Here is a 15,006-nt window from a genome sequence, read left to right as displayed (position 1 = left end):
TCTCCAAGTAAATTACTTCTATACTAACTCCTCCCTTCTGAAGTGACCAAAATATAAAACAACTCAGCGTGTAAAAAAGGTGAATGCAAAAATACACTACTTTTGTGCAAAATTCACAGGAAGTGCACTTAAATTGCCACAAGTGCATGGCCAATTAAGGAAAAAAAAACAAGGGCAAAGGACGGAGACGCACAACAGGAACACAGGACGACGCTGTGTTCTGTGTTCCTGTATTCTGTGTTCCGAGTTCTGTGTCCCCGTCTTTTGCGCTGGTTTTCTTTCTACAATCGTGAACCAATTAACTCGCCCAGCTCTCCACTCTACTGGACCAATAAGGCATCAAGCTTCACAGTGCATTAGTGTTATATCTTACGCTACATATTTTCGAATTGTTTTTGCTCGGCATACACGTCTTTCATTTGCTTAGGAAGAAAGCAGCGCAGTCAAGAAAGTTACTCCCTCCTGCCAGCGAAAATTAAAAAAATGCGGTTTTTTCAGCGCCAGTATAAAATCTTTGCATGCTGACGGCATGTTGAAATTTTCGTTAATGCACCGTAATAATTATCTCATGAAGCCCCAGCTCTTGTGGCCCAGGACGAAGAGTACGATGATTTATGGCAATATTTGAGGTGCATTTATGAGCCAAGTTCTTAATGCTCTAACGTTCTCCTAAGCAAATAAAACTGAAAATTGTGATAATTTTGACAATGCTTTATGGAGCTAACACTACCAGGACGTGGTAAATAAACAAAAAATAAATTCTTTGATAAAGGCCTGTACGCTGCACTTGTGCTGCTCATTTATTTCATGCTGTCCATTTTCTCAGTGCAGTGTCTTCTTTGATATGCATATTTCTGGCTCATTACATACTTTGCTTCGGTTCACAATTCTTCTTTTAGCTATATTTCATCCACTTTCCTGCCATAATCTCTATTCAAACGTAATTTGTGTAATTTTGCTTTGTCCGGGCTCCTGCAATGTTCTAGTATATATGAATGATGTGAAGACCTGTTTCAAGCTGTTGCACTATAATTCAGTCTAACCTCCTCGATCACGATCACCTAAGCCTTTCCTTATCTGTTGCCATACTTTTTTATGGAAACACTTAAAAACAAAGCACCATGATCTATTTCAGTATTGTTTTATTTGCCGATCTAATTTTTTCGAAGATAACATGGGATACCAACTCCCCTTTAATGTCCCCGTTCTCGTCTCGAAGTCGCGAATTTTTAGATGTGCGCTCAGTATTCTTGTTAGTGCATTTGTGCTCACAAGGGACTATAACAGCCAACGCGGCTAATACGCTAGATTTAATCCTGACAAATCGATCTGACATAGTCTCACCTATTACATACCTGCCAGGCATCAGCGACCACTTGCTAATGCACTATGACATTAATCTAGCCACTCCGAACACTAACAAAAAGAAAAAAAATAATAATACGAGACTACAATGGAGCAAATTTTCAGGCGATAAATAATGAACTATTTTTTTTATCGATGCTTTCCCATAGCTTTGGTGTCCGCTGCATTCAAACCAACTGGAGCATGTTCACAGCTATAATCACCCAACTCACAGAACAATACACTCCTGAACGCACTGCTACCACCCACTCAACAGCTCCCTAGTGTAATAATCACATTAAACGTTTATCTAACAAAAAGAAAGCCTCTACCGCATCGCAAAGTTCTCGCCAACTAGTGAGCGATCGGACTTCGTATTCAGCGGCTTCCAACATGTATGTTCAGGCGCTCAAAAGCGCTAAAAGCACTTCCACTCACATGTAACCACCAATGTCAAAAATTCTGGCGGGTCATTAATCCTTCCACCGACGATAGTTTTGCGTTATCTGACCCGTTAGGCGACCTCATCCCTTCCGACGTTCGCGTCACGATTCTTAACCGCGTAATCACTGACAACTTTACACCCATATCTGATGTATACATATGCCTACAACTCACCACTTCAACTATGTTTTCATGCCACCTATAACTGTTGCTCCTACTGGTGTGAATAAGCTTATTGATGGACTCAGTGTTCATTCCGCTCCGGGTTATGACTGCGTTACTTAAAAAGCACTGCAGCTTATTCGCCCATTATACTAACCAAACTTTTCCAGCATTGACCAGTCAACGCTGCTACTGAGTGGAAGATCGGAAAGGTGGTTACAGTCTACAAATCCGGCAGCAAAGCATCCCCTATTAATTATCGTCCCATATCCCTTACCAATACTTGACCCAAAATGTTCAAACATATAATATTCACCAACCTTGTTAACTTCCTTTCATTGAACAACTTTTTATGTCAGCGCAACATTGTTTTCGAAAACTTTACTCTTGCGAAACACAGTTAATATAGTTTACACATGCATTGCACTGTATTCTAGACCTATCATCACTAACTGGCTGTATATTTCTGAATTTTTCAAAGGCTTTCGACGATGTATGTCACAACCTTTTGGCTCACAAACTAAAACATCTTAATATTGACTGTAACTTATTGAAATGGATTGAATGTCTACTTAATCGCTCACAATTAGTTATTGCTTACGGTTATAACACCTGTTTTACAGAGGTGTCTTCCGGAGTTCCACAAGGTTCAGTTCTTGGACCCTAGCTACTGTTCCTGATCTAACATTAATGATCCCCGCTCTCTTATGGATTCTCATATTCACCTATTCGCTGATGTTTGCGTCATTTTTAGAGAAATAACCAACACTAACAACCTTACATCACTTCAGTCAGTGGCGGTCACAGAGAGTGGTTTTAGGGGGAGCGGACAGACTGCTGTATATAAAAAAAGAAAAAATTGAAACAACGATTTTTCATTTTATTTGCACAATTTTTTTTTTGCGCTTTGTTATTGAAAAATAAATGGCGAAACGTATAGACGTTATACCATTACTCAATCTTTGAATGTTAACGTTTACGCGAGCAATATTCATTTCGATACCAGGGGAAACGAGTCGACGTCTGAGATAATTGCCACGACATGTCCACTAAGGTCAAAGCACCTGCCCGGACATTTCACCAGTGGGGTTAGCGGCCTTCATTTATCAGTTCTGGGAAGTGGCTTAATTTGTTCTGCCCTCAGTCCCCAAGGCGGCTGGTCGGCGCTCCTTGTCAAGCCAGAAAGGGATGGTCCCCTCGCTTGCGTCGCTGTGTCCCTGGTGGGATAAAGACATGAATGGGTGGCTCCCCCCCCCCCCCCCCCTCCTCCCGCCGACGAGGTTGTTGGCCACCGCAACCGCAGGTAAATGGCACCGCCGTCGCCGCCGCGCCGGCGGCATGGCAAGACAACGGTGGCGGGAACTTGATTACTTTTGTATTTTGTAAATAGTGTACAAAGCTCTCCCCTGTCCTTTCTTGCTGTCGCTCCCCTCTATACTTCTCCTTACTATCCTCTCCCTTTCCCTGTCGTTTCCGCCGGCTGCAGCTCGGCTGCTTAAGATATTAGATAGCAATTGCCGCAGCCGGCAACACTCTTTTGCTTCCTTTTTTTTTAAAAAAATAAACCACTACCACCAAGGCAGGAACACGATACCTATCAACGTGTAGAACGTGGAATTGTGTGAAATAAGACAGCCGCTAACAAGGTGAACGTACAAAGCAGGGGACTACTTGACGAGACCGCCACTGACTTCAGTGCGAAGAATGGTGAATGCAGCTATATATGAACAAATGCAAAGTCATGCGTGTATCTAGAAAAACTTCCGTCCCACCTCACTACTACATCGATAACATTTCGTTGGAATCAGCCTCATCATATAAGTGCATCGGCGTCCACATTACTTATTATCTTAACTGGTCTCTTCATACCGAGAACATAATTGAAAATGCTAATCGCATGCTTTGCTACTTACGTCGCAACTTCTTTAACGTTCCTTCCAATTTGAAACTACTGCTTTATCAAACACTAATACGATAAAAATTCGAGCATGCAACACGTGTATGGCACCCTGCTCATGACTTCATTAATGATCTTGAGCTGGTGCAAAATAACTCTGTGCGTTTAATCCTTGTTAACTACAACCGCACAGCTATGAAGTCTAATATCTGCCTCCCATAACTGACATCGCGTAGAAGTGTTTCGTATCACCCTGTTCCACAAGCTGTACCATCATCCCGCTCTTCGTGATCACCTCATCCCCCGTACAATTTCTGTATCCCGCCGCATTGATCATGATCACAAAGTTGGAAGTATGTCATGCAACAGAAAATGCTGCTCGCAGTCATTCCTGCCGCGAACCTCATGCGACTGGAACCACCTTACCGCAGAAGTTGCCGGCACTGAAAATTACGAGCAGTTCCGCGTAGCACTAGCTAACATTGTATATTCAGGCGCTGTTTAATGTTCATGTAATCAACTGTATTTTTCTCTCAGTTTTAGTATATTTACCATTCCCCCTGTGTAATGCCACTAGCCCGTTGTGCTCTAAGCGGTGCAAGCCTCTCACACAACATTCACTAATATTTCTTTCTTTCTGTAATAACAATTTGTAGACAGCCTAAAGGCTCATATTTCACTGACGTGAAGGTTCATTTTTCAGTCACAGTTCCATACTGTAGAGCGCAGGATAGCGCTTGTGCTGCATAGTTATTCTTCTGTGTGTGTCATTGTAGGCGCTATTGTTTGTTTTCTCAAGTACTATGCACCGTGTATCCCAAACTGAAGTTCTTCTAAATCTTCTTTGATATTAGCAGTTGCAAATTCAAGCCTTCTGCAGGATTTGAAGGAGGCCCAAGGAGACGAGGACTAATTTTATTCATATGCAAATGTAAACAGCTAATCTATCTGTACTATTGTAACTTGCATTCTCTTTTTTGCTTTATGTGCTGTTCTTGTATTTCGTGCCATAATGCTGAATGTCGTGATTTTTGTATGTATTATAGTGTAAATTGATACTGTATGTCTGCTGTCAAAGTGTTTTCTTTTTCTTTACTGTAATGCGCGATTGTAATGTTTATCTCATATTGTTTGGTGTACTTTCCATGTTCTTTTAAAGTACCAACTTGTTTTTCCTACGTTCAAAACTCATCTAATGGTCCCCTGGGCCTTGTCAAGCTGTGTGCACAGCTTTTAGCCCAGGGTGACCAGCCAGATTTTTCTGGTAAATAAAGTGCATTGACTGATTTATTAATTCATTGATATGCAACTTACAAATGATTGGAAATGAGGGGAACATGTGCACAGGGCGGAAAGCGCGTGGTCTGCCAGGAAACACTGAGGTGGCCCCGAGAAGGGCCTTTAGTAAGGACGACATCCGTTTTGTGCCTCTTCACTAAGCAGCGACGACACGGCGTGCGCAGTCCTCGTTTTGCACGAGCTGTCGAAGCAATCCTTGGTAAAAAAAAACACGAGGGAACAAAGTCGTGCTGTGTATGCAGATGCGATCGCCTCGTGGTTCCATTCACGGCGAACAACCATCCGGCAAGCCTGGCTCTTTCGACGGATTCAGGAAACGACTGAAAAGAACAAAAGTAAGGAGCGAAGAAAGGTGCACTGCTTACAGGTTAGAACACAAAAACAAAGCTAGGCGCTGCACTCGGTTAACCCATTCAACGAGGCGTGGCGTGAGCTTTAAATCCGATTTCGACAAGGCGTGAGAAGTCGCTAAAGAAGCAAAGGCACACTGCACTGAATGAATGATATAGATAGACTAAGCGCAAGTCATAACTTCTCTAAAGCCACACTGCACTCGTTTAACCCTGCAACGAGGCCTAGCGCGGGTTCTGATGTCTGGCGCCGATTTCGACAAAGAGAGGGAACACGGCCGCGAGATTGATGCCCGCAATCTTCCAGGAAGCAATGAAGCGGCCCTGAAAAGGGCCGTTTGGAGCAGCTCTTCAACGTCAACCTACAGCGGCGTGGCGGCGAGCAGTAGGCCCAGCGTCCGCGGCGAACAATGACATCGGCTTCCGAGAAGCATATCCAGGGAACGACGCTGCAAAAAAAAAAAAAAAAAGTTTCGTTACAAGCACCGCAATTTGGTGAGTCCTCAATGCACGAGAAAACTTGCGACAATGTAGTTCAGTCCTTACCTCAGGGTTGAGAATGCGCACCCCCGACAAGCGCGTCAGCGTAGCTGTCAAACGGCGGTCCTCAAAGCGCGCCTGATGCGGATCCTTGTAGTGCCGCGGCAAAAACTTTAAATACGAGCACGACACTAGCCACGTGCTCCTGGGGAAACGGCGAAAGCCGCAAGCAAAAACTGCACAGAAATTTCAGCTGGCTGTCGCCGCCGAGCGCACCACGCACGAACGCCATAGCTGCACACGCCTCGAAACGAGCGCGCCGAGGATCACGAAACGAATGCGGCATGCCCGCTCACCACGCACGCGCGGCGCGGCGGGTGCACCTAGCGATTCCCCAGGCGCTCTAGGGAGAGGTCGAGAAAGGCGCGCTGACGCCACGTCCGGTTGAGAACGAGGGCGAAGTCAAAAAACGTCACGGAGAAGCGCATCCCATCGACCAATCAGCGTTTCCAGCCTGCCGTCCCGCAAACGCTTCTCTAAAAACACCCAAGCACAAACACAGAGGCGCGCACACGTGCAAGGGCTTACTTGCCGCAGTATCCCCGAATGCGCACTTTGGGGGTGAAAGGAACGCCGCGCAACTTCCGAGGGGAAGGGACACTCGCCACTCCAGTCGGAAAATTTGTTTTTGTGTTTTTATGGGGTTCAGAGCCCCAAAACGACTCAGGCTATGAGGGATGGAGTAGTACAGAGTTCCGGGTAATGTCGACCACCTGGGTCTCTTTACCATGCACTGACACGCACAGTACATGGGCGCTGTTGTGATTTGAGGCCCAGCCAGAGGTGACAGGCGAGCCAGGCAGGCGCCATCGGGCTGCGTTGACCAAAGGCGCTGGTTTTCGCAGAAGACGCAAAGAACGCTGGTGTGGGGGCGCCTCGGGAGACTGCGTCGCCGTGAACAAAAGCAGCTAATCCCCTTTGCCGGAGATTCTGAAAGCGGCGCTTCTACCGAACTGCGCTACCCGTGGATCGGAGGAGACAGCGAGCGGCGGCGGCGCCAACTCATCGCCCGCTTGCCCCTGAGCAGCCCGACAAAGCGGGGGTGGACACGGCTGATTTTACCTTCCCTCCTTAAGAATTCATCGGTGACCGGCGTAACGATAGGCGAAAACAAGATGCCCCGTGCACTGTCTGCCTCCGTGTCGCTATCTCTCTAGAGATCAAAGAAACAGACACCCATCTCAAGGCGGCTCGAAACACATGCTCGCCGGTGCCGCTGTATGTCTGGAACAGGTCGCCCTTCAGTAGAGCTAACGATGGCGTGGTTTGAAAACGGCGGAACGACGCACGCCCGGACGCGGCATTTCGCAGATGTGACCATGCGGGGCTGCTTTTACCCTTTTGACTGAGCGCACCACCGCCCCTGGCGTGCGGCCATCACTCACGGTTCGAGTGAGTGATTTTCCAGGGGGGTGCAGCCGCCCCCCCTTGCCCCCCCCCCTCCGGACGCCCATGCCCCTGCCCCAGCCGGTAAGTTGGAAGCCCTTCTTAGGTAGCCTTCAATTTTCTGAGGAATGCCTCGTGGATGTTTTGTAACCAGCCGGCCCACTCTGTGTTATTTGCAAATGTATTAAATAGCATATGAGTGTTCACGTTTCGTCGTCCCTCCCTTTGTTCCCTCGAGCACGAACCCCTCCGCGGTTAGCGAGCGGAAACGCCGCATGCGCAGAGTGGGAGTGCGGGGGCGGAAGACTGACCCCCAATATTTCCACAGTCTATAGACCAGTCTCTAACAATCCCAATTTTATTTGGCAATCTTCTATGCACTGCCTTTCGGCTAAGTTCAGAACAATGTCAATTTCTTTTTGCACTGCATGCTGAGGGGAACTGCATTGGGTGACCGCAACTATGTCTATTGTAGAGTCTTCCACCTCCTTCGCTATTACGGGAATTAAAAAGTATTATGTGAGGACAATACAACACCCTCCTGTATATTGTTTTCAGAAGCCTTGAAAAGCTCCTTATCGTTATACCGTGACGTACTTTGTGAATACAGTGCAATAATATTTAATGCCAACAAGTAAACCGAGAAAGGGCAGCTATTCTTGAAGTAAGGGTGCCCACAAGCTGTAATACATCGAAAGAATACGGTCTCACTTGAAGGAATCGCTCGAGAAAATTACGTTCCATCTTTCGATCGTTACTGCCCAACGCTCTCAATTCAGAAACATTTCATCAGCGATTCTACAGTTCTCTTTAAAACGTCCTGAAAATGAAGGGGGAAAGACGGGTGAGAGAATTCGAGGATGAGCCCATCTCCTAGAAACACAGAATAGCCTCAAAGACCATGGTCTTCTGCGCGATTAACATTGCCGTTTATACCTCTGTAGTTTGCATTCACGTGAAAAAGTGCTGCGACGCAGCAATCATAAAGCCAGTATTGTTTCGTTCCTCATCATACGCCTGCTGCTTCAGAGCCTATTACACACTGATGTCGCCCATGCCAGTTTCGTAAACTCGAATACACGCAAGAAAGGCGTTATTCTACGTAACATTATAATTATTACTATAAAAGCGACAAACTTCCTATCTTCGTTTTTAAGCGGCGTTATAAGCTGAAGCCATCGGGTTCTCGACTAATGCCGCTAATATGACGCGCGAAAAGGCAGTCGGTGCGAAACCCGCGATGATAAGTTGTCCTCGCGGGCTGTCTACTGGCTTTTAAGGCGAAAGCCTTTAATGCCTCATACTGTCGTTAGTGGTGGTGGTGAAAAACTTTAATCAAAGAGAGCTTAACGGTTAAAAAAAAACCCTGCTGCATGGTCGGTATCCTTAGTCCGGGACACCGCATGACGAGGCCCCGTCTCGCGCCCGCTTGACCAGAGCCCTTTGGGACTCCAGTGTGGAGCAGTTGAGGAGGGCAGTCTCCCATGCCTCTCGGGTGGGGGTGGGGGAGGGGGGAAGGTGAGGATTTTGAGTACATGCCCACACCATGTGAAAGATATCGCAGATCTCTCCACAGTGCGGGCAGCGCCCATCTGTGTTCGGATCGAAGTGTTTTGCTATTGCAGGACAGAGAAGGGTTCCTGTCTGCAGGCGCCGCAGAGTTCGCTCCTCCGCCTTACTCAACCCCTTGGCAGGTGCCGGGTAGAGACGGTGGCTGTCGCAATAATAAATTAGGATTTCGCGGAACCGCAGAAGCGGTTTATGAGCTTCTGAGCCATGAGAGCTAGGATGAGGAGCCCGGTGTGTGAGCGCTCGGGCGGCCGCATCAGCGGCCTCATTGCCTCGTAGACCCTGGTGGCCAGGAGCCCAGATCACTTTTGTGCGAGTTGGATCGGCGAGAGCGCGTCTTAGAATTTGCGAGGCAAGAGGTGATATTTCGCCTGCAAGATAATGTTCACAGGCCCGGCGAGAGTCTGTGATAACCGTTTTCGATTTTGGATCGGCGGCAGCGAGATCTATTGCGACTTCCTCCGCTCGTGTTGAATTTGGGGCCCGAAAAGATAGCCCATCGACATTCATTCCCCGGTGGACTACGGCAGCCGTGAAGAATCCCGCGGGCGACGGCCCTGTGATGTCAACGTAATAGACGCCCTCTTTATAGCCATATTGCCTCTCAAGCGTGCGAACCCGCGCTTGTCGTCTGCCTTCATGTGAAGCCATGTCCATGTTACGCGGGAGCGGAGCGACCAAGAGCATGTGGCGCCACAGCACCGGGATGTTCTCCATCCCCTCTGGTATGCATGTGTGTTGGATGTGTAAGCGGTTGAGCAGGCGGCGCCCAGGCACCGTCTGCGATAGCCGCGTATATTGGTTCACGAGGTGGGCCTCCCGCAACTCCTGATAGGAGTTTACCACTCCCAACGCCTTCAGTTTGGCGTTGGAGGTAGCCACCGGGAGGTCCAGTGCTCGCTTTGTTGCCTTCCTGATGATGGCGTCAATGCGCTCGTCTTGTTGTTTGGTGGTGCGTAGGTACGGCACGGCGTAGAGGATCCGGCTGGTCACGAAGGCATAGGCGAGCCGTAGCGCGTCCCTGCCCCGCAGACCACCCCGCTTGTTGGAAACACGGCGGATCATGCGCCCTACCTGTTCACCTATGCTCTTGAGTTTCGCTATAGTAGAGTCCGGCCTAAGTTTGTTATTGATGAACAGACCCAGGATCCGGAGCTCCGCCACTTCTCTGATGGGACCGGCCGACAGTGATATGTGTAGAGACGTGTTGTCCTTGTGGTTTGTCCTGACGTGTAGAAGCTCTGATTTGGCGGGAGCACATTGGAGACCACAGTCGGCAGCATATGCTTCGACTATGGAGGCGGCCTGCTGAAGGCGGTCCTCCATCTCCCCAAGGCTCCCCTCGGTGGTCCAGATTGTAATGTCGTCTGCGTAGAGTGCGTGTTTTATGCCATCCACCTGAGCCAGTCGGCCGGGCAGGTGCATCATGGCGATGTTGAAAAGGAGCGGTGATAACACCGCCCCCTGTGGTGTACCTCGTGTACCCATAGAGTTCGGGCCGTATTCCTCGTCCTCGATCCGGAGGAGTGCCTGACGCGCAGAGAGGAAGTCTCTGACATATTAGTAGCTGTGTCGGCAGATGTGTCCGCGTTTCGGTTACACTGTTAGCAAAAAACACCCAAAAGGGAGTAAATGGCTTGTCCTCTAACGCACACCCAAAAGGAGGTTTCTTTACTCCATATTTATGGTGTTTTTTATTGACTCCCTTATATAAGGGAGTTACTAAGAAGTGAAATGGGAGTAAATTTTTTACTCCCTTATAGAAATGGAGCCTGAAAGTGGCGTGATATTTATAGTTTGTTTCCTCATTCAGGCTCATTCTTACAGTGACAGCGGTGGAAACGGGCAGTAGCTCTGCGGGCCGCCGACAACCCAACTTGGGAAACTGCGCTGCCCTAATGTGACCCCGCGTCACACATTCTTTTCGCCGTCTGCAAGCCCAGCTAGCGGCGTAGGCGGCAGGAGTCGTCTGCTTGTCGTCTCCTTTTGCTGTACGAGCTCGTTTGGTTGTCCTTGTTTGTAGATAAAGGGATGTAACATTGTAATCAATAGTTCAAAACTGAGAAGGAGTCGCTGGGTAGTTTTCACGGTCATGCACCCCGCTGTATTTGACTAAAAACAAGAGCAGAAAAGTTGAAAACACCCCTGATGGTAGTCTGGAATGGCAGTGTTTGCTTCCATATTCACTTCATTAAGGCTTGGCTTTTCAATATGACCGAGGAAAAAAGTAGCCTCGTGAGCGCAATCAAGAGCTTAGGGCTGACACTATGTTCTATCACAGTTCTATGTTCATGAAACACATAATCTGCTGCAATATATTGCGAGGACCACATTGAAAAAAGCCTGTGAGAATTAGGCCTAAGCGGGGGCTATAACGGGGTGGCGACAAGAACAAATTAAAGTTAGGTATGGTTAGAGCACTAGAGGCTTCATAGGAGCAATTCAATTATGTACCGCACTGTAGCGGAAAACGGCGACAAGCCGATATCTTCTACCGCAGCAGGCGCCCATGAAGGAGCAGAAGTGAACGGAGATCCAGCGACGATGGTAACCAAGCGGTCTTCACTCACCGCCATTACCAGACGACTGACCAAAAGCAGACGAGACGCTAGGTGGCGGGGCGGATTGCACAAAATGGTGTTTTTGTACTCCATTTCGGCACTGGTGGAGTATTTAGCACAATTAACTCCCTTTCTAGACTGGAGTAAATGCTGGTAAATCCTCATTTTAACTCCATTATTCCTCATGTGAGTAAAATGGAGGACAGTCCACCTTTTTACTCCCCACTCATGGAGTAAATGTTTTCACAAATGGAGTAAAAAATTGTCTATAGACCTCATAGACTAAAGTCTATAGGCAGTCTATGGACTGTCTAAAGAAATTTTTGTAAGGGGCGTGTTCGATGCCTGCCGCGGCGGTCATATTTCAAACGGGGCGAAATACAAAAGCGCCCATGTGCTGTGCGATGCCGGCGCACGTCGTTAAAGAACCCCAAATGGTTCAAAATGAATCCGGACTACGGCTTCCTTTTTAGCCTGTCGCTTCTGGATAGAATTAGCACGTGCTCTATAAATACAGCCACCGTATGGCAGGCGCACGAAAAAGTCCCGGCAGATATGCACTGTATACCGCTCTGCAACGAGTTTACGCTATGTGGGATTCAACTTTCCGAAGCGACTAGTGGTTTATGAGGGGCGCCGTAGAGGAGGGCCCCGAATTAAGTTTACCAAGGCAGTGCATATTCCGAGGCCTTGCATACAGCACCTTCGACTGCTCTCTATATATCCGCATATTCTCCTCGTACACCTGCTAAAAGCTGAGGGAGCGAACTGCTCACTTCCATCTGCGGCGAGTCAGCGACCGGGCGGTGACTGCTTTCATCGGTTTGGTTGATTTGGTTTATGGGGTTTAACGTCCCAAAGCGACTAAGGCTATGAGAGACGCCGTAGTGGAGGGCTCCGGAAATTTCGACCACCTGGGGTTCTTTAACGTGCACTGACATCGCACAGTACACGGGCCTCGAATTTCTCCTCCAAAGAAATTCAGCCGCCGCGGCCGGGATCGAACCTTGTGTCATCGACACAAGGGGGATTAGGCGGTGGCCAAGTGTAGGGTGCCTCGATGCGCGCGCTTTCCGCCGCCATCGTGCAGGGTGAAAACAAGCGCGTCTTCTGCTACGGCGTTCGCCATATCGTGGCCCACTCCGTAGGCAGCCAAGGAGCACAGCGCAGCTAGATGCAGAGTTCGTTTTTTTAAAAAAAAGGACTTGCTGCGTTAAGAATGTGAAGAAAACACTGAAATAAGCATCGGTGGTGATAATGGTCACTGATTGAGGCTGTATCATCTTTTGTTGTCAATATGCAATTACGACTGCATTTATTGGCAGCAGAAAACCACGTCCCCGTCAGCCGCGCTATGACGTTTTGGCTGCCATCTGAATGCTAAATCTGATTAGAAAACGGCGCGTAGTCACGGGACGCAAGAAGAGGTGGCATGACACATCTTGCTTCCAGGTCATGTTCTCCATCACCGACTACCCCAGTTCCAGGCTGTATCCTGCTGCGCATGAGCGGAAAGCAGTGATGATGTCACGTAATCGCTGTGCAGCTGGAAGTATGCCGTACCTGAGCTACGAATGTAAAATGGTTATTTCAGCGGTGATATGAACTGCAGCGAAGGTTGAACTTTTGTAGCGAAAGCTACACTACTGTAGCTGGGGCGCATTTTACCCGTAAGCCTCCGAAGGACCTTGAAACAATATGAAGTCATGGCCAGTGTTGCTGTGCACATATACCTAACCATGTGTGGTCCAGTGGACCATCTTTGACCTTGAACTTTTACCTTTCGCTTTGACCTTGAACTTTGACATTGAATTTTGACCTCGCAAGTTGTCGGCAGAGGCAGTAAGAAAGCCACGTGGTAATCACGTTGTGTCACTTGACTCAATTCACACTTGTGACGTCCGGTATGGGGTGCGAAAAACTACTTGCCTGGATGCAGTAACCGCATGGTGCACATCTTGGCTTATGCCACTTAATACTTCTAAAGCTAAGCTTACGTCTTTCACTCGCAGTTCTTGCAGTCCCACAGCTTATTGATTAAACAACGATTCTGTCGAACTTGCAACTGCTTACAAGTACCTCGGAGTTCTCCTGCAACCAGACTTAACATGGCTTAACCACATTAATCAAACTTCAGCATCCTCCAACTGCTCACTCGGCCTACTAAGCATAACCTCGTCTCTCCCCCACTGAAGAAGCTTGCGTTCATCACACTCATTCGTCCGAAGATTGAATATGCATAAGCCATCTGGAATCCTGACCAAGCCTATCACGTAGCTAACTTTGAGTCCTTGCGGAACCGTGCTGTGTGTTCTATTTTTTGAAGCGAAAGGTTTTCTATGGACCTCGTGCTTCGATCGCCGGGTGCTAAGTTTTGACCTTCAGCTGAGTTAGAGGTCAAACCATGAAAAATAGAAAAAGAAATTGAGTCAATATCCATGACTGGCAGTCGAGCCCGCGGCTGCGCGAACAGATCGTCTTTCAGGGCCGCTCGGCGGGACCACTAGGCTATTTTTTTTCTTTCGCGGTATTTAGTCCACATGGTTATGTACAGAAAAAAAATCTATATATATATATATATATATATATATATATATATATATATATATATATATATATATATATATATGAGAGAAGCCAACAGCCACAGAAACCAAAGGACAGAGGGGATTTTTAATTAATTTATTTATTTTGTGCTGTTCTTCGATTTAGAATATTACTGAATGTGTTATCGCTTAAAGCTAAAAGCAGAAGAACAAACAACCACATGCCGCCGGTGGGATCCGAACCCACGACCTCCGAATTACGCGTCCGGTGCTCTACCGCTGAGCTACGGCGACGGCTGCCAAAGCTTCTGCTTTCGTGGGTATTTATGTTTACAAATAATCTGACCTTGAGAGTAATCATCAGCGCCACCCACGTTCTTAATCGGCGGACGTAGCACGCCCTGAGTTACCGCTGATGTGACGTAGAACGTCGTCGAACGGCGAAGGTGGAAGCTGTGTGAGAACCCTCTTATATATATATATATATATATATTCGTCCGAAGTATACGCTTTGTATACGCTTTGTTAAAGGAAACATATTTATTCGACTGGAGTGAGTGAGTGAGTGAGTGAAAAACTTTATGAAGCTCTAGATTTGCTTTTCTTCTGCGGCTGTCAGATGGCTTCGTCCATCTGCTGGTACAAAGGTCGGCTGCCCTTAGTCCAGGGCTCCGCTGGAAGCTGCTGCCAGTTGTGCTCGCCGAATCAGACCTTGGTCGACTCGGCGATCGCTGGAGAGCACTCCCTCCCATTGCTCCGCACTCGGGTTTGTTATAACTGGTACCACGCTTATCCTCTGGCATGCCCAGGTTATATGGTACAGTGCGGGTGGTTCTTGGCACCAAGGCCATTTGTCAGTGTATTGTGTGGGATACATTTTGTTGAGTACGTGTAGGCTCGGGTACGAG

Source organism: Amblyomma mixtum, chromosome 5, assembly GCF_055824585.1.
Source record: "Amblyomma mixtum isolate Tamu chromosome 5, ASM5582458v1, whole genome shotgun sequence".
Classification (NCBI taxonomy): Eukaryota; Metazoa; Arthropoda; class Arachnida; order Ixodida; family Ixodidae; genus Amblyomma; species Amblyomma mixtum.
The sequence above is the reverse complement of the archived record's forward strand: the minus strand, read 5'-3'. Positions refer to the sequence as shown.